Raw genomic sequence first — 22,034 nt, 5'->3', positions numbered from 1 at the left:
CCGACACTCAGAATCCCCAGGGAGCTGCAGAGCTCCCAGCAGAATCCCCAGCATCATGTTCACGTGCAGAATTAGGCACTGTCAGCCCCTGCCTGACACCTTCAGCCTCAGCAGCCTCCCGAGCAATCTGCCTTTGCTCCTCATCCCGCCTCTCTGCTGAACTCCGACACCTCACCTAGCTGCCTTTCAAAGCAAGGGAGAAATTAGGAATTATTTTCGATAGACCCGAAGCTTTTAATCCTTTCAGTCTCCAAAATATCCGTTGGAGGGCCATCTAGATAACAGCCCCAAAATACAGTCCGGTAATATGTAATCAAATAATCACGTAGCCTGGTTTTCAGGTGGTTTTTTGTTGTTGTTGTTTGTTTTGTTTTCCTTTTATTTTTGGGTATTACTGCTGCTCTGATCCCTCCCAGTCTTACAGTGTGTGATTACACGTTCACACACGAAGGGAAAATCCCTGGCATCTCTGCCGGAGCTGCAAATCCCAGGCGCCCTTCAGCTCGAGAAACAAACTAATACAAGATAAAAGGGAATTATGGGTCTAATAAAAAGGATTATTTTTCCACAGGACAGGCCGTGTGCCTTCAGCCCCGTTACACAGAGCATCTCTGAGCCTCGCTAAGTGTCAAATGAAATGGGCTAATGAAATGGATTAGGATCTTAATAGCACATTTGATTAGTGAAGCTCTCACCTCCGGGCACTCTCTCATGTGTGTTAATGGGCGCTGCGGGGGACAGCTGCCTAAATGAGCCTATTAATGAGCAAGAGCTCAGCCAGAGCCCCTGGCAGCCCACGGGGAAAGCCCTGTGTCTGTCCAGGGCGGGAAGGTGCACTTGTGTCTAAAAGGAAAGAAAGAAAAAAAAAAAAAGAGAAATGCTAATATTTTTTTGCCTGATGGTAGGAAAAAAAAAAAGAAAGGCCGGTCTGTTCTTAACTTATCACAGTAGGAGGCCCTGACATTTGGTGATGGATGGGGATCTATGAGTGGGGCTGCTGTGCTAAATGCAGCCGTGGAGTCCTGCGAGAATGTTCTGGGATAATTCCCGAGTGCTGTCGGCTCGGTGGCACCGGGGGCTCGGGCAGAGCGACAAGCAGCTCAGCCTTAGCCCGATATAATTAACGTAATTAACGCTTCCCGGAGCGGCACGGCTGCAATCAGTGTCTGCCACTCATTAAGGTGATGATGCTCCGGAGGGCTCGAAGGAGGATGCGGGGAGGGATGCGGGGAGGGATGCGGGGAGGGATGCAGGGAGGGATGCAGGGAGGGATGCAGGCAGGGATGCAGGGAGGGATGCGGGGAGGGATGCAGGCAGGGATGCAGGCAGGGATGCAGGCAGGGATGCGGGGAGGGATGCAGGCAGGGATGCAGGCAGGGATGCAGGGAGGGATGCGGGGAGGGATGCAGGCAGGGATGCAGGCAGGGATGCAGGCAGGGATGCAGGGATGGCTGCTGCGGGCTGGGCACCGAGGTTTCCATGCACCACAGCTGTGCCAGCGCCTCCTCCCTGCCTCTGGGGTGCCCAAATAATTCCTGAACAAATTTTCATAATGTTTCTTATTTCGGTGTCAGGCAGTAAATAACACAGAGCCATAAAGAGTTAGGATGCTGTAGGGAGGCAGGGGTTATAAATTGCTGATGCAATAAACTATCTCATATCCTTAAAGAAGGGATTTAAAACATTTAAGTGAATAAATATTCAGAACTGGCCTGGTTGGGTTTTGGTTTTTTCCCATCAGATTGGCTGCAGGATCCAGCAGATTCAGAGAGAAGCAGCCCACAAGCTGTGAGCCCTGCACCCACAGCTGTCTGCTGAGAGCAGGAGCTTCACTGCCCTGTCCTGTGAGATGTCTCTGACTGGGGCTTTTTTATGCTGTTTGTTATTTCAAAATGAAATAATTGAAAGGCCAACCCCCTGAGTGCTGGCAAAGCACCTTCTTCCTGGAGTTTTGCCTTGTTTTGAAGTCTGATGAATGCTCTGCAATCATGGACTGCTGGGATAACCAGCATCCCAGACACTGCCTGCCTTCACTGTTGGTTGTTCAGGCCTCTCTCCAGTACCTGAAACTTCCAGCATCTTTCCAGTACTTATGAAAAACAGGGAGAGGGATATTTGATGAGGGAATGGCTTCAAACTGAAAGAGAGCAGGTTTAGATTAGATGTTAGGAAGGAATTGTTCACTATGAGGGTGAAGAGGCCCTGGCACAGATGTCCAGAGAAGCTGTGGATGCTCTGTCCCTTGCAGTGTTCCAGGCCAGGCTGGAAGGAAGGGGCTTTCAGCAACCTGGTTTAGCATAAGGTGTCTCTGCCACCATTCTCTGATTCTGGATGGTTCTCACACCATCCTTGAGCATTAGGAGGGGGCAGGCAAGTGATGCATCAGCTTTCAGTCTTGCTGTTGAAACGGAGCTGTTTCTTCTTCCTCTTTGGGGTTAGCTGTTGTGGATGCAAGCCCTGGAGTGCGCTGTGGGGTTGTTGTTCCCTTTCTGAGCTGCACAGCCACAGCTGCCCTGCCTGGAGGGGTTCTGGGCATGGCAGTGGAAGCTGGGAAGGGTTCTGGAGTAGGAGCATGAGAAGCAGCTCCCGTGAAGGATGGGGACAAGGAGGCACTTGCCATGTGTGCAGCTTCCAATGGTGTAGCCAGCGACAGAAATGGCCACAGGGGCAGCTTGAAGCAGTGAGCTGGAATGCTGCACTTTCTGGGAGAGCAGGATCCTCATCCTGTGAGCCTTTGACTCAAATGAGCCGCAGAGAAGGACAAAGGCATGTAAGGAGGAAAACAAGAGAGTGAAAAGACCAGGCAGACTGTCAGCAGCAGCAAGTACCACAGACTCCTGTGAGCTGGAAAAACAGGAGTACCCCTGAACTGGAGTCTTGGCACTACCCAGGCAGCTTAGATAGGTACAAAACAGGTCCCAAGAAGCACAGAAAATTAGGACTTAACAGCCCCTCTGTGCCACACATCCAAGCCTGGACAAGAGTCCCTAGCTGTGCTCCCACAGCCCTGCCCAGCATCCCTGCAGGTGAGGGAGGCTTTTTGGCATGTGCCTGGGTGTTAAATACAGATCTCTGGGGCCTGGAAATTGTTTCAGTAATTTGGCTCACCGTTCATAAAGCAATTAGTCATTGGAATAACGTTAGCAGTGCCTGATGTCAGCAGGTTTCCATGGCAATGGGCAGATTCCCGAGCAGACAGGAGTGAGTGAGTGTGTGCAGGGGGCTGGGTGTGCAGGGAACAGCCAGCCCCAGCCCCAGCCCAGATCCTCCCCAGCCATCCCAAAGCAGAGGGCTTCCAGTCCCTTTGGTCCTTTGTCCCTTGCTGGCTGCTGAGTGGGAAAATGATGGCAGGAGGGAGCATCTCCCCGGGGTAAACACCTGAAGGAGGGACACCCTGTGCTCTGCAGCAGCAGCCCCAGAGCAGAGGGAAGTGACAGGCTGTTTATTCATGACAAATATCACTAGAAATTATGTGAAATGCAAGGTCAGGTGAGTGATGGCTTAACTTGTATCATATTTTAGCACGCCAGCTCTGTAAGAACATTTATTCTGCTCTTTTCCCTAAGTGCTGTAGCACCAAAGCGACATCTTACTGTCTTACAGCTTGCCAGGCTCCAGGTATCCCCTGGGAACCTGCTGGGACGGGAGCAGAGCCAGGCTGAGCTCAGGACACAGAACAGCCTCCAAAGCCCTGGTTAGGAGCTGGGATTGAGTGTGGCTGCACCCCTGCTCAACAGAGAAGGTCTGCCTGGTCTCTCTCCTCCCTAAATGAACCCCTGGTGAGGCTGGGTGAGGATCTCTGCCCAGCCTGGCGGGCTCCTGGCACTCCCCTCCAGCCTGCACCAGGAGTTTGGGAAACCTGGGAGAGCCTTTTTGCACCCATTCTTCCCAGCAGGGTATGACAGGCAGGGCAGACACTTTTTCACCTCCTGAGCACTCAGATCTAATCTGTGTTGGGGCAAACTTGGTGAGCTGCTGGAAGTACAAGGGCTGCGAGGGAGCGGAACGCAATTGCTGCTTTTGGAGCAATTAGAGCAGAGCAAACACGTTTTTCTAAAGGAACCTAAGAGTGGTGAGTGATGCAGGGCTGCTCCTTGTTAGGGCAGGGCTGAGCTGCAATTTCCCCGTGTGTTGGGGGCGGGGCAGAGCAGAGGGCTCCCTCCTTCGGGCTGGGAATTTTCAGTCTGCATTGGAATGAGCTCCCTTTCCCGGCGGGTCTAGAAACGGGCAGGGACAAGAGGGACCTCTCAGCACCTTCCAGACTCTCAGTGGTGCCTGTCCCAGCTTGGGTCACAACAGCCATACCTCAGCAGCATTTGTGCTGCCGGGTTTTGGACCATCCTGCCCTCCTGAGACAACTTCCAGCCTGGAAACTGCTTCCAGGGAGGGATGCAGGGGGACGCCTGTGGCTGCCGGGGTGCAGCAGGGAGTACTGAGGTGTGAAAAATGCATATTTATGATTGGCTTTTCGCAAATGTTACAATGAATATTGTATGTGTAATGTTAGAAAGTTATTCTGTATTAATTCTCATATGTATTGTGTTAAGTGTAGTTTTAGGTTACAACATAATGTTAAAATAGAGACTATGTATGTGGGGGGAGTTTTCCTTTTAGAATGAGATACTCGCTTCGAGGAACAACTAAATCTTCCAAAGGAGAGGAATTTATGGCTTCTTATCAGACGAAACTAATTTCTTCAGGCCTTGCTCAGACTCGAAGACACCAGGGGATTAAAGGAAACAGTTGGCATACAACAGACAGAGTTTATTGTTTTAAATAGAATGTATGCGTAACCATGAAGGTGTATGAATATGCAACAAGTGTATTGTTTTAAGAGTGATTCCTTTGTTCACAAATCATGTTTTTTGTGACTTGGTTTCCAAGAGCATCCAGATGTCCGTAAGTCTTTGCCTTTTATTGTCTTGTAATTGTCCTAACTCTAGACTTTATTACTCTAATTGTATTATTAAGCATTTTATTATTATTAAACTCTTAAAATTTTAAAAACCAAGTGATTGGCGTTTTTCACAGAGGGACATCACAATGTGTTTTCCCAGCCAGCTCTTGGGAGAAAGGTTATAAGGAGAACTGGAATTTAATCCCGTTGATCCTGCCTCGGGATCAAGGCAGGGAGATGACAGTGTGATGTATTCAATCTGCAGATCGGGAGATAGCAGCAAGAACAAAGGAGCAGGAAAGTGCTCCCGTTTCCTCTGGCACAGAGATGGAGCTGAGAAAAGTCATTCCCCATAAATGCCTTTTTTTATGGCAAGGATTCCATGCAGGAGTCAGAGAGGAATTGAGCTGTTGCCACAACAGAACCTGATAGCCTGAGGTGTTGCTACACCTGTGGAGAAGAAGATGATAATAATAATAATAATAAATAGTAATAAGAATAGCAAAAGCAACATGAGGAAATAGGTACTTAATGCTCTGAATGGACTGTGAGGCTGATGCTATAATTTGTGTGGGAGTTGAAGGGATGGCTGGTTCCTGGGAAGGTCACAGCCACGTCCTGCTGCCTCCAAAGCCCTCACTGCCTTGCTGTCCCCCCATCCCTGACGTGTGGCTGCTGTGGTGCCAGGCACATGGTGTCAGCTGTGCCCCTAAATCCACGCTGGGACACAGACCTGTGGTGATGCCTGGCCCTGGGCAGGTGGAGCTGCCTTGGCCAGCAGCTTGGTGGGCTCCCTTGGTGAGGCTGAGCCACGTGGCAGTGGGAGCCCTTCCCAGGCACATGCCCAGTTATTGACCCAGGGTGTTTGTGTCTGCAGTTTGTGTCAGGGCTGGCTGAGGAGCTCCCTGGGAGCACTGATGTAAAGGAAAATGGGAAGCAAAGTGTTTTGGTTTTGGGGTTCTTTCTGTGCTGGCCCTGGGCTCTGGGTCCCCTGAGGAGGACAGCAGCTTTGGCTGACAGAATTGGTGCCTCTGTGGCACAGCACAGCTTGGCTCAGCAGTTTGGTGCTGATCTGGGTGGGGACAGCAGTCCCTGTCCCACAGCCAGGTCCGTGCCAGCTGTGCACACAGGGACAGGTCCAGATCTGAGCTGAGGGCAGCCCATGGATGTGCTGGCAGCCACACAGACCATGGGGCAGAGAAGGCAGGGTGCCAGGCACCAGGAGAGGCTGGAGATCTCCGGGACAGCAGCATCTTGTGTATTTATCCAGCCTCTCCTGTTCTCATCCCAGAGCACCTACACCCAAATCCCTGGCTTAAAAGTCACAGGCTGTGAGATTAATTGGGCTGTCAATTCTATTTTCCAGCAAATGAACTACCCAGAGAGTCTTTCCGAGGTCCTATTTCCAGTGGGCAGAAATGTCATTTCAGCATTTGGAGAGAAGTGTAGGTGGGAGCTGTGTGAGACGGAATTTATATCCTATTCTTTCTGTTTTAAAGCTGGAGCTAGTTGGAGCAAGCCTTACTGGCCAAGGAGAGGATGTGTTAGATTGATTTGAGCTGCTTCAAAGCTGTGTGGTGAGCCAAGCCCTAACTGATGCACAGGTTCTGCTGTGGGGTGAGAGGAGGGGTGATGAGACCTCCCATCTGGAAGGTGAAATGGGCTCTTTGGTGTCTAATATTCTTTAGATTTGGGTCAAAACTTATTTTGCAGGTGGGGTCTCCATATACCAATGCCAGTGCCTGCTTTCACCAGCCTGCAGTTGCTGCTTCTGCCCAGCCAGGACCTCAGCATCATCTGGGGACACAGGGGGAGTCTGTGCTCACAGTAGAGTTCTGATCCCCTCTCTTCCCACCACTGCCACAGCATCTGCCTGCCTTCCTCACACCTGAGCCCAGTGACCAGCATGGCTCATCACACCCAGCCTGTTAATAACCAGCTAGAAATTAGGTTGTATTAGCTTAAATGAAGATGCATTTTCAACAGCCCCCTAACCTTTCTATCTTGAGTCTTTGCTTATGTCTAAAAAATCCACTTTTGGTATAAGACTGTCAGATTTAATCCTTTTTAAATATCCTTTTCCCTGGTGAGGCAGCCAGATTTCCCAGGCAGCCCTGAAACTTGCAGATAAGATTTCACTGCAGTAAGACATCCAGATGCAATGAAATCTCTATTAAAAGCAGCCTTTTGGGGGGTACTTTGTCCATGTTTCTCTAAAAGTTTTAGCGTCTGTTTTCTCACAGGACAGCTCATTTAGATGTGGCTGGACAAAAATCGAAGCTCTTTGTGCCTCACAAAGGAGAGTCCTGAACCCTGGAAGCTGGTGTGTCTCTGACAGCCACTCTTGGTGGGCAAGCTTCATTCCTGCTACACATCTCCAAAGGGCTCTGTGGGGATCTCCTGGGTTTTTCCTCGTGGATGAAGACCTCAAGGAGCCAGAGGAAAGGACTTGCAGAGCAGTTATAGCACGAGGCTCCACCAGTGAACGAGCCCATGCTGGTCAGCACCAAGTCCTCCCCCAGCCCCCCAGGTGAGTCACACTGCTCCTCCTTTTTTAGCACCTTGCAGCACATCACTGTAACGTGAAGGCCTGGAGCACATGTTCCTCCTGAGCTCTGGGATCAACGGGAGCATCCATGGGCATGTGGACCACAGGGAGGGTGAGGGGACAGCAAGGAGAGGTGGGGTCTCAGCACAGCAGGCGAGCAGGAGGGTCAGGCTGGGCTGGGCTGCAGTGGTGAGGGAGGGCAGAGACCTCTGCCCTCTCCCCGTGTGCCCATGGCCAGGGCTGGGCAGCAGGGCGGGGGCTCTGTGTCCCAGGGGGTCAGGCCACCCCCCGTGCAAACAGCAAACAGGTCCTTGGCACTGCAGCCTGGGGGAGGATGTTCTCCAAGGATACAGAGGTCTGCTTGTGTGTCTCTGTGTGGGTGAGTTATTTCTTTCTTTAAAAATTAATTTTCTGGCTGAGTGTGGAGCTACCTGCTTCTGGGTCACTAAAAATAGCTGTAAACACGACGCTGAGGAAGCGGCAAGCAGGAGTGTGGCTGTGTGCCTGTATTTCAGGGATGGCAGCGCCATTTAGAGATGCACACCACAGTTAGATTAAAGGCTTAATGGCTGCAATTAAACTTCCTGCAGGAATGATTTCCTTGCTGAGCTTTTCTCGGCAGCAAGCCCTGCGGTGCCAGCGTTTCTCCAGAAGAGAGGAGGGAAAGAGGGGAAGCCCAGCAGGAGCCCAGACAAAGGTGCAGCCTCTCACCCCTTGGCCAGCTCTCAGGGTTAAATAAAACCCCCGCTGCAGCTATCTCAGCAGCATTTCTGGTGCACCAGATACTCTGCAGAAGTAAGGAGGGATGAAGAAAACCAGTGGGCAGGTGTCAGGGCGCCATCGGGCAGCCTGGGAAAAGTCCACCCACTTGCAGCAGCTGAGGAAACCCTCTCCATTAAAATGAGCAGGAGGTTCAGCTCAGACACAGTGGGAGGGGGCCTGGTAGCCACACAGCTGAGGACCTGGGGATACAGGACATGTTTTGGTGGCTCCAACTATCTCTGCAGCACGAGGACAAGCCAACAGAGCACAGAAGCCAGGCAGCTGCTTACTCCCTCTCAAATCAAAGCCAACTCTCTCTATTCAGTGGGAAGACAAAAGGAAAAAGAAGCACTCAGCTAATCAGGCAAGGGCATACCCTTCCTTGGCCCCGGTGCCAGTCTCTGTGGTGCCATCACTGGGAATGTGTTTGCTCAGCCAGGTGGGCACTGACACGTCCTGGGGGAGCAGGAAAGCCTTTGAGTCTGGTTAACAAGCTGATTTGTGGTAGAGAAACACAGCAAAGAAAGCAAAAGCCATATTTCTGCTCACCTTTACAAACTGGGATGCTGACAGTGAACTCTGTTGTAAAGCACTTTGCTGCCTGAGGATGAAAATTGCTAGATAAAAGCTTTGTATATAATTTTTGCTTGAAGTACAACTGTTATCATTTAAAGTGATCTTTAGTGCCTGATTTTGACATCTTCTTTTCAACCTTGCAGACTTGTTTTCATTGGCCTGAAGAGCAAATCTGCCCATTTCCGAGCTCAAACAGCTTTCTGGTAGAAATTGCAGCCAGGTCAGAATTAAGGCTAATATGATGTTGTTTGGAGCCGCTGTGCGGAAATGGTTCAGATGGAAACAAACGTAACAAGGGCCCCAGAGAACAGCCAGAAAGTTAGAGCACTGAACTGCTATCTTTTTTCATTACAGCAGCACTGCTTCCTTTGAGCTGCCCATTTATTTCTAAGTCTTTAAAAAAGAGGAAGCAAGAACAAGTCAAGAAAGGAGGATCAATAAAAGCAAAGGAATGCAAGGCAGTGGGACCAGGCTCATATGGAGGTTAATGTCTCAGTAATTACACCTTCACTGCTGTGGCGCATTCGGAGTTCAGGAAAACAAAGACCCCTCATTAACTCATTGCTGTTCTCCTTGGGATCAACACTGGAAAGATTTGAACCAAAAGTAAAACACGATGAAGTTGTTCTGGTCCAACAGGAGAGCAGGCTGGCTGAGAGCTGAGGAGGGGATGTCCTCAGCCATGCCAGCAGGTCTCCAAGTTCTTCCCATAACCACCAGATCTGCTTTCTGGTGGTTATGGGAACCTGGAAATCAGGGCAGAGGGGTCTGTGGTGCTTTCTGCCAGGCAGAAAGGGCAGTGGGATGCTGAGCAGTCACTTACCACAACGGTGGTGTCCCTCAAATGAGCAAAACTGCTGGGAGAAGAGTGGGTGAGCAGTGGTGCTCCCAAAACAGCCATCCCCAGGGATGTGGCTCCTCACCAGCACCAGCTGGGCTTTCCCCAGGGAGATGTTGCCTACTGCAGCCAGGAGCTGAAAGCTGCTTTCATGTGGACTTGAAGCAGAAGTAGAGCCCTTTTCCAGGGGGTCATATCAGAACCATAGCTGGCACCCAAGAGCCTGGTGGGATCTTCTCAGCTCCCAGCTGCTCTTGGCCCTCTCTCACACAGTTCACAGGCACTGGTGGGCACAGAGTGCCCCTCATCACCACCTGGGGCCACCAGCCCTGTACAGGACCTGTGGGGAGCAGGGGGCAGGAGGAGGGTGGCATCACCACGACCTGGGCATAGTACTCACTGCCATCCACCATGGATGGGGTCCCAGCCCCTCAGCTTCCATCCCTTTCCATGTGCTCCAGGCAGCTGAAAGCAGCTCCAGCCTGGTCCAGCAGCTAAGCCTGGGGCTGGAGTAACCTGGACAGTGCTGCAGGCTCTGGACAGGCAGCTATGTAGGTCAGCCAATTTTAAATATGCCTCTTTGGTGAAAATAGAAGAGAGAGCATCCATCACCTTCAGCTGGTATAAATGCATGCCCTCCTTCTTTCAATCACACCTGCCTGCCTGTTCCACACTGCCAGCCTTTTCTGCCCACAGGAGGATCCTCTGTCTCTTTCCTCGCTCTCTTTAAATTTGCCTCCTTGGAACAGTGGCATCTACACTAACAGTGAAAATTTTATTATTACTTTGCTTCTCATCCCAATTTCTTGTGCTTCTCATGCCATCTTCTTCAGACACCTTTCCCTTTCTCGCTTCCCAGCTATTATTTTCTGATTTCTAACAGCTGTCAGGCTAACTTCTGGCTAAATTGTTCCCTTCACTGTTTCTACAACACTTCTTAAAGAGCTCTTTCACTTTCCATTCACAGCTGTTTAGTTATTGTTTTTTTCCACCGTGTCAGTTTTGCTGGTAATTTCCCCTGATTTATTTCAGCATTTTTGAAGCAGTGAGAGTCTCTGTTGCTAGCTGGGGCTGCCCTCTGCTCCTACTGACTATAATCGGATCACAGGCACTACTCCCCAAGCAATTACCTCTTCTTTAGCAATTAAATCAATGCAGCCATAGAACATCCTCTTGCATCTGGCTAAATGGTTTCTGTATCAGGATATTTCTATCTGAACCCTCTGGAAATTCTCCTGACACTCACCTGGTCACACACATGCCCAGAGGAGGTTTCCCCACAGCATCACAACCCGGACCCTGTGGGTGGGAGGCTGCCTGCTGGCACCAATTTCTGCTTTAATGCAGGAGATATTCCCCCTTCTTTTCTTTTTACTTGCCAAAAATTTAAATGAATTGTAAATTGCCAGCTGAAGCCACCTGCATGAATGATCAAAAGGTTTTTATTTTTTTATATTATTTTTATTTAACACTCTCCTCCCAGGGTGCAGCCCTTGAATTTTCCAGGCACATCTATTACTGACTGCATTGTCTTCATGACATTAGCCTGCAACTCAGCAGGAGCAGGAAATATTTCCCAGGTGCTGTATAATTCTCCTACAGCCATAAAACAAGTGGCTGGGCCCGTTTGCCCGTTTATCCTGGATCAGATGCAATCCCCCACACAGGCTCCTGCGCCCGCATTGCTCAGAAGGCCTGTTAAGTGTTTTCACTTCAAGACTGTAAGAAGAATGATTTATAGCCCAGGGATTTAGTGACATCTTTTTCTTGTTAAATCATCTCTTTCTCACCTAAGGTGTAGGACTTGGTGTCTTTCTGACAAGAAAAAAAAAATTTGCTTTTTTTCTTGCTTTTTCCAGTGTCATCTTAGAAGGGTTTTTTTTTTTTTTTTTTTTCTGTTGCATCTTCAGCACAGATTTTGGCTGTGCAGGTCCAGGGAGACATACTCCTCAGAGCTGAAGGGGCAAGAAAGCCTGAGCCCTTCAGATGACTTTTGCTGCCAACATCCTTCAAGGCTAGGAGCTGGCGGGGGAGGACCTGAATTACCTTGTTTTTCACAGCATCTCCTCTCCTTTGGTGGTGTCTGTGGCAGGCAGGGAGGGAGCAGTGCTGGCCAGAGGCAGCAGCTCCCGTGGGAGCAGCTCAGCACCGGGGCACGGCTGCAGGGGTCACCTGCAGCCCACCTGGGGCAGCTCAGAGGTGAGGTGACACCTCGCTGTCCTGCCTGTGCCTCAGAGAAACCCCCAGGCAGAAAGAGCCCCAGCCCCAGCCCGGCTCCTGGTGTGCCATGAGCTGAACCTGCCTCCATCCTCTGCAGCTCTTCCCTGCTCCTTGCGTGCAAAAAAAGGCTTTGGAGAAAGAAACCAAGCCGACCCACAAAGAAATAAAGCCTGCTTTGCCTTTCTGTCCCAGTTCCAAGCAACCTTTAGTGCCAAGAACAACAATGAATCTGTATTTTGTTCCCTGGGAAAGGCTTTCTACCTGACCATGGTACCAGTCCCAGACTAAATGGTTTCAGCCCCTGACCCATTGCTGTGATTGTCCTTGCCCTGCTGCCTGTTTGTGCCCTGTGGAGGCATTGGGGGAGCAGCTGTGAAGCCTGTGGGGGTCTTGGGGGTTACAGCCACTTCTCTCCATGGCCGAGGTATTTTACACATGGCTCGGTCTGTATTTGCTGGGTTCTGTGCTATACATTTTCATTACTGGGAAGAGCTGAGGGCTAAGGGATGCTTAAACTGTAATAAATACATAAATTGTTCCTGAAGACTCCCAAGCACCCTGATGGAGGCCTGGGGAAGACACAATTACCTTCCAGTGTAATTGAAGCCCTCGGAGAGGTCACTTTATTTTCATAGCCCTGAATTTTTTATGACGAATGGTTCCTAATATGCAGCTGACAAAGATGCTCATATGGTGCTGCTAAGTGAGAATATAGAAAAGGGAGGGAATGTGATTATGGGGCTGCAGAGAGTGACACGCTGTCTTTCACAGCACCGCTGCCACTGCTCCCTGTGCCACAGGCACAGCAGGGCTGGACTGGGACAGGGGCAGGCTGGATATGGGGCCAGCAGCAGGATTGCACCTTAAACATTGGGGACCTTTAGTCTTCCCTCTTGGACCCTTAGAAGGACCTGGATATGGGCTGGTTCCCCCCAGATCCACCACTGGGTGTCCAGGGTGGCTGTGGGGTGCCTCCCGGGCAGTCCCTTGAAACAGAATCATGGAAGAGTTTGGGTTGGAAAGGGCCTGAAAGATCATCTTGTTCCAACCCCCCTTCCATGGCACGGACACCTTCCACTATCTCAGGCTGCTACAGCCCCATCCAACCTGGCCTTGATCACTTCCAGGGATGGGACACCCACAATTTCTCAGGGCAACCTTTTCCAGTGCCTCACCATCCCCACAGTACAAGAATTTTTTCCCTCTGTTTCACCTAAATTTTTCCTGGTTCAGTTTGAACCCTTTACTCCTCATCCTATGACTACAGACTCTGATGGAGAGTCCCTCTCTGGCTTCCTTGGAGGTCCCCTTCAGATAGTGCAGCTCTGGCAGGAGGTCAGGGAGCCCCTTTGATGCCCGTGCCCTGCAGGAGGTGATGCTCTGGGAGAGGAAACCTCATCCCTTGCGAATGCAGAAGCTGCTTTAGCTGTGGAGCTTTGTCTGCTGCATTAACTCCTTGGGACTACAACTTATTTAGCTTTGAAATGGAGCTGGGAGTTTGGATGGAAGGGACTGACAGCTCAATTTTTCAGGAATTTATTGTCCCTAGTGTTAATTATATGACCCACTTTGGTTGCAGGCTTTTATCTTTGCCTGCCACTCGTTTTACTGTAAATCTCTGTCCAGGCATTTTGGCTCATGGGGTACCCTATAATTTGGTTCTGTGTATTCATTAGCACTTTCTGATACCGCAGTAAAACCTTTTTGCATAAAAGTGGCTGTTCATTTTCTGGCAGTAAGCGTAAAAGACAACCAATGTTACCCATAAAAATAGCAGTTTATTCCAGCAGCAAGTGTCTCCGTGGGAAGCAGAAGGATCACTGCCAGGCCAGCTGCACAGGGTGTGCAGAAAGTGCCCACTTCCAAGGAAAAAGCGAAGCCCTGGGTGGGCACTGCTCTGTCCTCCTGCAAAGGGGACGGCTGGCACAGGCTCTGAGGGTGCCTTGGGGACCTGCCAGCCCTGTCCCTGGGGATCCTGGCGGCAGGAGCATGCCGTGCTCCTCTCAGACTGACACAAAAAATGCCATATTCTGTTTGTTCTCCCCCTCCCCAGCCCGGACACGTACAAGGCGGTGTATGCTCTTCACACTCTTCCTTGCCGTCTCCCCCGCCACAACAAGCACTTTCCTTTTTATCCCAGCTAATAAATGACAGGCTCTTTTACCGGGCTCATTACCGAGGCAACTGGCTTGTGTTCTCGGGCCTGGGCTGCCCCTCCTCAGGCAGCACCGTGGATGCTGCCAGCGGGTCCTGCTGGCTCCTGGGGGGCAAGCAGCCTCCCTGCTCCCCAGCCCCTATTAGGTATTCAGGAAGGGCTCATATCAGAGGATGTAATTCCACTCCCACACATTCCCCAGAGAAATGAGAGTTAAACAATGAAAAGATTGATTTTCCAATGAATGTCAATTTGTTTTCTAACTGAAATATCAAATTACGGATGGCTGGGAGGAGGGGAGCATGGCACAGTGCAAGAGGGGACTTGTTTTAAATGGGCAAACAATTAATTCCCAGATTCATTACAACGATTGTAAGTGAGGGTACATGAAACACTAAATGCATTTAATTTGGAGCCCAGCATTTCCCCTGATGAGCTCGGCAGCTACAATATGCTCTCGCCATTGGAGAAGCTTCCCTTCCACTGCAAAATTTAATTACCTCTTCATTACTCCAGGAAATGGATGGGAGACTGACACAAGGCTGGAATCTTCACAGGATGCTCCCTGAGCTCCTCCACCATGCTGCAAGGGCTGTTGAGACAAGGCTGAATGGGACCTCACAACCCAGATTTGCGCTGGATCCCTCCTGTCCCCGCAGTGCACATCCCTTTCTGCAGGAGCAGTGTCCCCTGGCTGCCCTGGGTGTCCGTGGCCACTCTGCAGGGATGGAGACCCTGGCTGGAGCAGGGCTGGATGCCTCGTGCCAGCTCCCCAGTGTGCCCAGATGTGGCAGCAGGCAGCCGGGATGGGGGTGCTGCAGAAACAGCAGGACAAGGCTCCTGCACAGATGCTACCCTGCAAAAGGGCACAGAGAGGGTGGGTGCTGCTTTCTGTTCCACCAGAGCAGCTCAGTGTCTCCTGACGCAGATGCTGAGGATTCCAGCCTCCTCCATCAGTGCCTGGGAGCAGCTCTTCACAGCTCCTGGGCCTGGGAGAAACCGGCAGGATGGCTGTGCAGTAAATTAATGGATCCAGGCAGGCCCAATTGACTTCCCAGGTAATTACCTAATGACTAGCTGAGAGAAACACAGCAGAGAGAACAGCACAGCCTCCAGGAGGGCTGCTCCAGAGCTCCCTGCACTGCAAGGAGGTCAGGTTTGGCTCTAGCAGATGCGACAGGTGGGATCAGCGGGGCTCATAGTGGCACTGGCCACCCCTGACACCTAACCCCGCTGACGGCTGGGAGGGTCCAGCTGCCAGGCACTGCTCCCAGAGCAGGTAGCACCCAGGGGACCTCCTGACCCCCTGGCACAGGCCAGCAGGGACAGATCTTTGTAGCAGAATTTCTGAGAGAGAGAGGACACGATTTATATTTGGAGTGAAGGTTGAGCTACCCCAGCCTAGGCCTCGGATACGGGCCTCAGCGAGGCCTTTGAAGCCTATGGTGCAGTTAAAAATTAGTCTGTGGTGCAGTTAGAAATTATGTTAAGGTGTAAGCACAGAGCAATGGGCTTTCTGGGTGTGAATTAGTATAGGTCTGCAGTGTGAAACTTTAGCCACATTAAGACAAAGACAAACAAAAACAATGTTTGCTTGCCAATGAGAGTGTGCTCACAATTGTAAACTATATTGAAGTGTATATAAACGGCCATCTTATAAACAATAGAGGGAGAACGTTTGATTAACCACATTGGTTCAGATCTACATTTGTCCTGTTCAGCTTCCTGATTATTATGAGGCCCCTTGCTTTAGATTTTTGTCCAGCAAGGATAAGGAGAGCAGTGTCCCTTGACTCAGGTGCTGATTTATGGGTTTCAAGTGCATGCAGCTGCTGTCTCCCTTCCACACTGCCTCCAGCACTTTTGAGGTGCTTCCCCTGGAAAATCAGCTGCAGACAGAGCTGTCAGCAGTGCCAATGTGATAACAGCTTCCGTTGGCAGTGCTGGTAAACAAGTGCCTTGGAAACCTCCGCTGAAAATAGAGCTGTGGCTGTCTCCTGCTCTCCTAAAGAGAAAGGAGCATTTCCCCCCACCCAGGCGCTTTCCCTGAAAAGCCCCCAGATCCCTCAGCCTGCTGGTGAAAAATGCAGCAGTGACAGGGCCCAGATGGAGCCCAGGACACGCAGCCTCCCCCAGGTGCTCCCGGGCTCCCCAGCCTGCACCAGGGTGTGAGGCAGAGCTCAGCCGAGCTGCTGATTACCTGCCCATCTCTTTTAAGACAGATGATCCGTTTTATGGGCTGCCATAAAAGCACAAGGAAACTCACACAAATCAGGCAAAACTGCCATTTCCCCAGAATGATTCTTCCTTCTCTCAGCAGCCGGGACCCACGTGGAGCCCATTAGCAACATCCCTTGGAGATGCTGGGGAAGCTGCCAAAGCACACAGCCCACCACGGGAGAGGTCCCAGACGGTCAAGCCCCCCGGCACAGGCAGCTCCCCAGGGCTCAGGAAGCATCACAGACAGCCTGGATGCTTCCAGGAGTACCCAACCATCACAAGACCCTTTGGACAAACTTTGGCCTCCCACAAATAGGTCCATGTCCTGCAGACTGACCCTCTGGCTTCCAAACTGCTCCTTCTGGTACAATATATTGCAGTTGTGTACAGCAAGGTGATTTGAGGTGTTGGAAATTGCCTGGGGTTTGGGGAAAAGGCATTTTCGGAATTATTTATTTAGCTGCAGAGTGAATGGTGAAATGGCCCCTGAGGTCCCTGCCCTGGTTCCCCCAGCTTTGCTTTAACCTGACAACACTGCAGACATATTGAAACCCTCAGATCTGAGACCAGCAAGATATGATTCAGCACCTTTTAGGTATGAAATTAACAGTCTCTAATTAGGATGGCAATAATGAGAAGTTATTTAATAATTAATGTAGTCCTATGAATTATTCTGCATGTTCTTAACTCTGAGGCTCTGTTATTTGGCAGAGAACACCTCTGAGCCTGCATGGGGCATCCTCTGGGTGCTGCTGGCAGCAGAACCCCCTCCCCACCAGCTCCCCAAGGGCCTCTGAGCTGCTTTCCCAAGCACAGCCACAAATGCAAATCCCTTCAACCACAGAAAATCTCGTTTCAGGCAATATTTCCACAAGAGGCTTCTGCTTCTGCGGAGGGAGGAGAGACCTGTCATCCGCATGCCAGTGTTTATGGTTTGAGCCTGTTTGCTCTTGTTAACTCCAAGTTACTAAATTTATAAAGGAGCGTGTAAATCAGCCTTGGCCCTTCACAGGGCTTGAGATGTTATCTGCAGGCTGGGTTATCCACAGCGGGTCTGAGCTCAGCTTTCAGAATAATGAGTTTTGGCTGTAGCCGTGGAGCCATCTGTGCTGCCAGGCTCAAAACCCGGGGAAGCATCGTGCTGGGGACTCATGGGTGCTGGTGCTGATGCTGATGCCAGCCATCACCCTGCCCACAGCCTGGGCTTGCCCACCTTCCCCTGCAGCCCTGGGAGCCTGAGCACCGCAAGCCCCTCAGCCCTGCTGCCTTTGGCAGCCTCCTGGGTGAGCTGCTGGCACAAGCAGGACCACCTCTGGTTGCATTTCTGGCTGTGCTGTTTTGCTTGGCCTGGTTAGAGCCCTGTGTCAAGGCTCATCTTCTGTGAGGCAGAGCAGCTTCTCCCATGGGGCTGGAGCACAGTTAATTCATCACCCACTACAGACCCTGCAACGCCAGCCCTGTTGCCATGGCAGGCTCTGGCTGCCCTTTTCACTCCCCTCATCCTTCAGAAAGATGGCTCAGAAGATTTCTGCCTCCATCAAGAACCCTGAGTCCCAGGGTGCTGCAGGCCACTGGTAATTCCTCCCTCACAGCCCTGAGTGAGTTCCCTTGCCAGAGGGCACTGTGCCCAGCAGCATGGGCACACAGACCTTGCCCCACCTGAGATTTCCACCTGCACTGAGCACACCGCCTTTCTGTGCAGGCTGAGGCTCTCATCTGGGCTCCTGGCACCCAGGGCTGGTTCAGGCCATAGAGACACTGAAGGTGTGTCACTGACACACTTTGGTGGCCACCTGAACGTGGAGCTTGCTCCACTGGCATCTCCATCCTCATCAGATTTCCTGCTTCACTTCTAGTCGAGCCTCACTGTAGCTTTTGGGGAATATTGGGAACACTTGCTGGCTCCTTCCCTCTCCCTCCTCCCTGGTCTGGTTTCCATGGTTGTTTCTCCCCACGGCTCTCTGTGGCAAGGGCAGGGTGATGTGCCAGGACCTTGTGCAACTCACACATCCTCTAAGCCACTTGGTTGCCACGTGGCTCATTCTCAGTCAGCCCGTGAAAACCTCAGCATCTCCCGCCCCATCCTTTAACCCAACCCGTCCAGGACCTCTGCAGCTCTGCAGAGGCGTTCCTGGTGGTTGGAGAGTTTTCACCCTTACATTCCTCTGCCCTTTCCTGCATTGTGACTGAGATCTTCAGCACAGAGCCCCATGCTTAAACCTGATGCACTGAGGGCTGGTTCTGCCCTGGCCTTGGGAGCTGCTCACCAACACATCCCTCCTGCAGGACACTCCTCTTCCCTGGCCTCTGCTGCTGCTGAAGGAGCAAGGGACCTTGCCTGTCACAGCTGTACCTGCCTGAAGATCCAGCCTGGCAGAAGGAGCTCACAATCACAAAAGGGCTTCAATCACAAATAATTTTAAATTCATAGCCCTTTTTTTCCCCCTGTGTGCTCATTATTGAGCAAAACCCCCATGGTTCTTTGCTGCATAAATCTGTTGGCATAAAGCAATCACCACACTTCAGCCCTTGTCCTGCCTGGCTGGACCCTATGGAAAGGATGAATTTGGAGCAGGGAAATGCTCTTCTGGCCCCCAGTGGGATGGCCAGCAGCTGATGGCTGCTGGAAATGCACAGCTACAAGGTTCCCATGATGTCCTAAGCAGCTTTTCTCTCTCACACAGACATGACTCACTCACAAAGCATGCCAAAATAGGCTCAATCTGTTCCTGGGATTCCCTCATTCAGGTGTCTCTCCATTTCTGGAGTTTTTACAGAGACTGTAGAGGGACCATTCACCTCCTGGCTTTGCAAAATGAATTGTGTTGGACATTTATGCTATCATTACATTTTCTTTTTCAGACATCTTTTAATTGAACTAATTTTCCTTTCATTTTTTCTTTCTTTTTTTTTTTTTTCTGGCTGATCAAGAATAGCATTGAGAATTTAGATAAACCCAAGAGAAAAAGGTCATTTGCAAAGCAATAATTTTATTTTTTCCACCTTCTTTCCCACTGGCAAGGATTCAAGCAACCACCCACAGGCAGGTTTCAGTTTGAATTTAACCAAGTGCCAGTGAAGTGCCTCCTCCTCCCACTGAAGGATTGCTCCTGCTGCTCTAGCAGGCATCCGTGCAGTGATAAAAACAACGCTGCCAAGGTGGGATGCTGCTTCTGGGATGGCACGTGGTCCCAGATGGACACTCTGGGGCTGCCACAGCAAGCTTCAACTCTTGGCACATTTTTCTCCCTTTTGTCCCTCAGAGCTGGTACATGGCACCTGGCAGTAATTCTCTAAATACCAGCAGAAGCATTGATTTTCAATATTCAGCAGTGCATTTCCTCTCAGCCTCTCTCCAAGGGGGTGCAAAGGGCAATGAATCCCCCAGGAGCTGAGGCAGCAGCTGAACCCACTCCAGGTGCAATCAGCTCTTCTCCTCCTGCCAGCCCTTTCACAACACCCACTGCTGTGACCTGCTGGTCCTGCCCCCCTCTCTTCTGCTCTGCCATGCAATTTCTTCCATTTAGGATTGCCTCCCAGCAGTGTCCTTGCAAATTTCTCTTCAGGCTGGCATGGCTCCTCAACAGCACTACCTTACAATGAGCTTTTCTGAGCTATTAGATGGCAAGGGTTTAATTTTCTTGCCTTTTTTCCTCTGCCTTCTGAAAACCTTTACCTACAGTATCCTCTTGTTCCCTTCCTCCTGAGTTTACGTCTCAGTGACTGTAACAAATTGCAATGGAAATAATGCTCTGTATTTCCAGGAACTAATCAAGCATGATTGTTCAGCAGCAAAAGGCCAGGGCAGCTGCTCAAAGGAGCAGATCCCAAGGGAAGGAGGGATTTAAATCCCTGTCTGGACAGGAGAGCAGGGAGGATGGAGGTGGAATGCTGGCTCACCTGGCCTCTGTCCTTCTCCCATGGTGGGGATCAAACCCAGCACTTTGAAGCATTAGGTATTGAGAAAAAAAGTTGCCTTTTACTTTACTCAGCCATTGCTTTTGTGGAGCTGGTTGCAGTTCAGGCATGCCATACATAGGAGAAGTCCTCCCATGGAAAGCTTCTGAGAGGAATTTGGGACCAGAGAGCTGCTAATATCAGCAAGATGAAAAGATTTTGTGAGTTATGTACACTGATGTCAATCACACTTCCCCTTGGTGCTTCCCTTCCTGCAGGGAGGTGCAATAAATCACACACATTTCCTGAGTGCAATCCTGTTCTGCTTGGCCTTGGAGGCAGAAGATGAAGCCCGAGCAGCATGTGGGTGGGGAAAAGCAAGGACTCCCATGAATGTCAAGGAAAGCACCTGCAGCTGGGGTAAGCCAGCAAAGCCAGCCATGCCTGAGCCGGCCCAAGGCCCCAGACAGCCAAAGAGAGGCTTTAAAATGTCCTGGGGAAGAAGCAACTCTGTCTAAACCCATGCATTTTCTATTTCTCCCCAGTTTGCATGAGATCAAGGAGGCTGTATTCCTCAGCTGGCGTTCTTTGATGAGCATGGAGCTGGATCCTGGCAGTGCCTGGTGGTGGCCTTGGGCAGGGAGCAGCTCCAAGGCAGGAGGAGCAGAGGCAGAAGATGAGGAGGAGGAGGGTGTACCCCAAAGCTCAGGAATCATCTAGATATTGGGATGTTGCTCTGGGTTAGGGCACAGAGCTGCCTCTCTGCAGCTTCTGAATACTTCACTGTTATTTATGGACTCTTCCCTACATGCTCTTATTTATCCTCCCCAAGGAAAGCTGGGCAGTGACCCACTGCCTTGTGAAAAATCCCGTCATGCTCATTGTACCTGATTTAGTGCCTGCTAAGTAATAGTCAGAAGATAGGCTTGGGGCTGCTTCACATCTCTCTTTTTGATAAATACAGCACTTTCCTGGACCACAGAAACTCTCTTCCCTCCAGCTTTCCTTCTGCCACAGGGAATGAGTCTCATGGCTTTTCTCATCTCATTATTCTAAACATTTCCTGTTAGGTGTCTGATTAGTGTTTCACAGGCTGTGTTGTGATATGAGATCTGCTTCTGACAGGGCTGTGGCAGGCAGAAGAGAAATCTGCCGTAGTTTAGATGTAGATAACAATTTAATCTGGTCTGCACTGGGGAGAGGAAAACCTGCCAGGGGAAGCCCAGGTCCCTGAAGGCAGCGTGCGAAGCAGAGGCGCTGCTGGCTCCCAGCACCACCCATGCAGAGAGGTGGCAGAGGTGACCTGTTCCCTCAGAAAGCACTGGCAGGGCTGCCTTGATGGACTTTTTCAAGCTGACTTTAAGCCTGACTAAGACCCACGAGCAGCCCATGACAGAAGAGAGAAATTGAAGCTTTCCTTGGTTTTGCGTACAAAACATAGAGAACCTCTGGGAGTTTGCAAATGATGCAGGAGGAGCAGCAGAAGAGGGTTGTGCTTGAGGTAAAAATCAGCTCATGGTCTGAAAACAGGGCAAGAACCCCTGCTTGGTCAGGACTCTCCCCTTGTATGCCACATCACTCTCTGCTTGTCTCAAGTGCGACCACACCTATGACATCCATGAAACCTCAAAGATGGATTTAATTTTAAGACGAAGTTAGCCAAGAACAGTAAACAGATCTGTTCAAGTTTGTACTCAAAAGTTTTAAAGCTTATTCTTTCTTTTGTGGTTTTTTTTGTTTTTTTTTTTTTTTTTTTGGTAGTTTTTTTTCTTGCCGCCTGTAGTTGCATTAAAAAATCTAAACCTAAAAACCAAAAAAAGTTTCTGATTAATCATTTCTTATATTTGAAGAAGAAAGGCTTTGGTTTGGAATTCTTCTGAAAGCAAGAGTCCTTCCATGCTGGGCAAACAGAGTTACCTGG

At 50.5% G+C, this 22,034-nt stretch overlaps 1 long non-coding RNA gene across 1 annotated transcript; it reads left to right on the top strand.

Annotated features, from left to right (window-relative positions):
• The first annotated feature begins 948 nt into the window (after positions 1-948).
• LOC121470365 (uncharacterized) lies at positions 949-21,685 on the top strand. The gene is made up of 4 exons (XR_005981238.2): positions 949-1,181; positions 7,141-7,427; positions 20,392-20,533; positions 20,659-21,685. It is a non-coding gene; the product is annotated as an uncharacterized lncRNA (long non-coding RNA).
• Positions 21,686-22,034: the final 349 nt, after the last annotated feature.

This window comes from Taeniopygia guttata, chromosome 8 (genome assembly GCF_048771995.1).
Source record: "Taeniopygia guttata chromosome 8, bTaeGut7.mat, whole genome shotgun sequence".
NCBI lineage: Eukaryota > Metazoa > Chordata > Aves > Passeriformes > Estrildidae > Taeniopygia > Taeniopygia guttata.
This window is presented reverse-complemented; position numbering and strand designations above follow the sequence as displayed.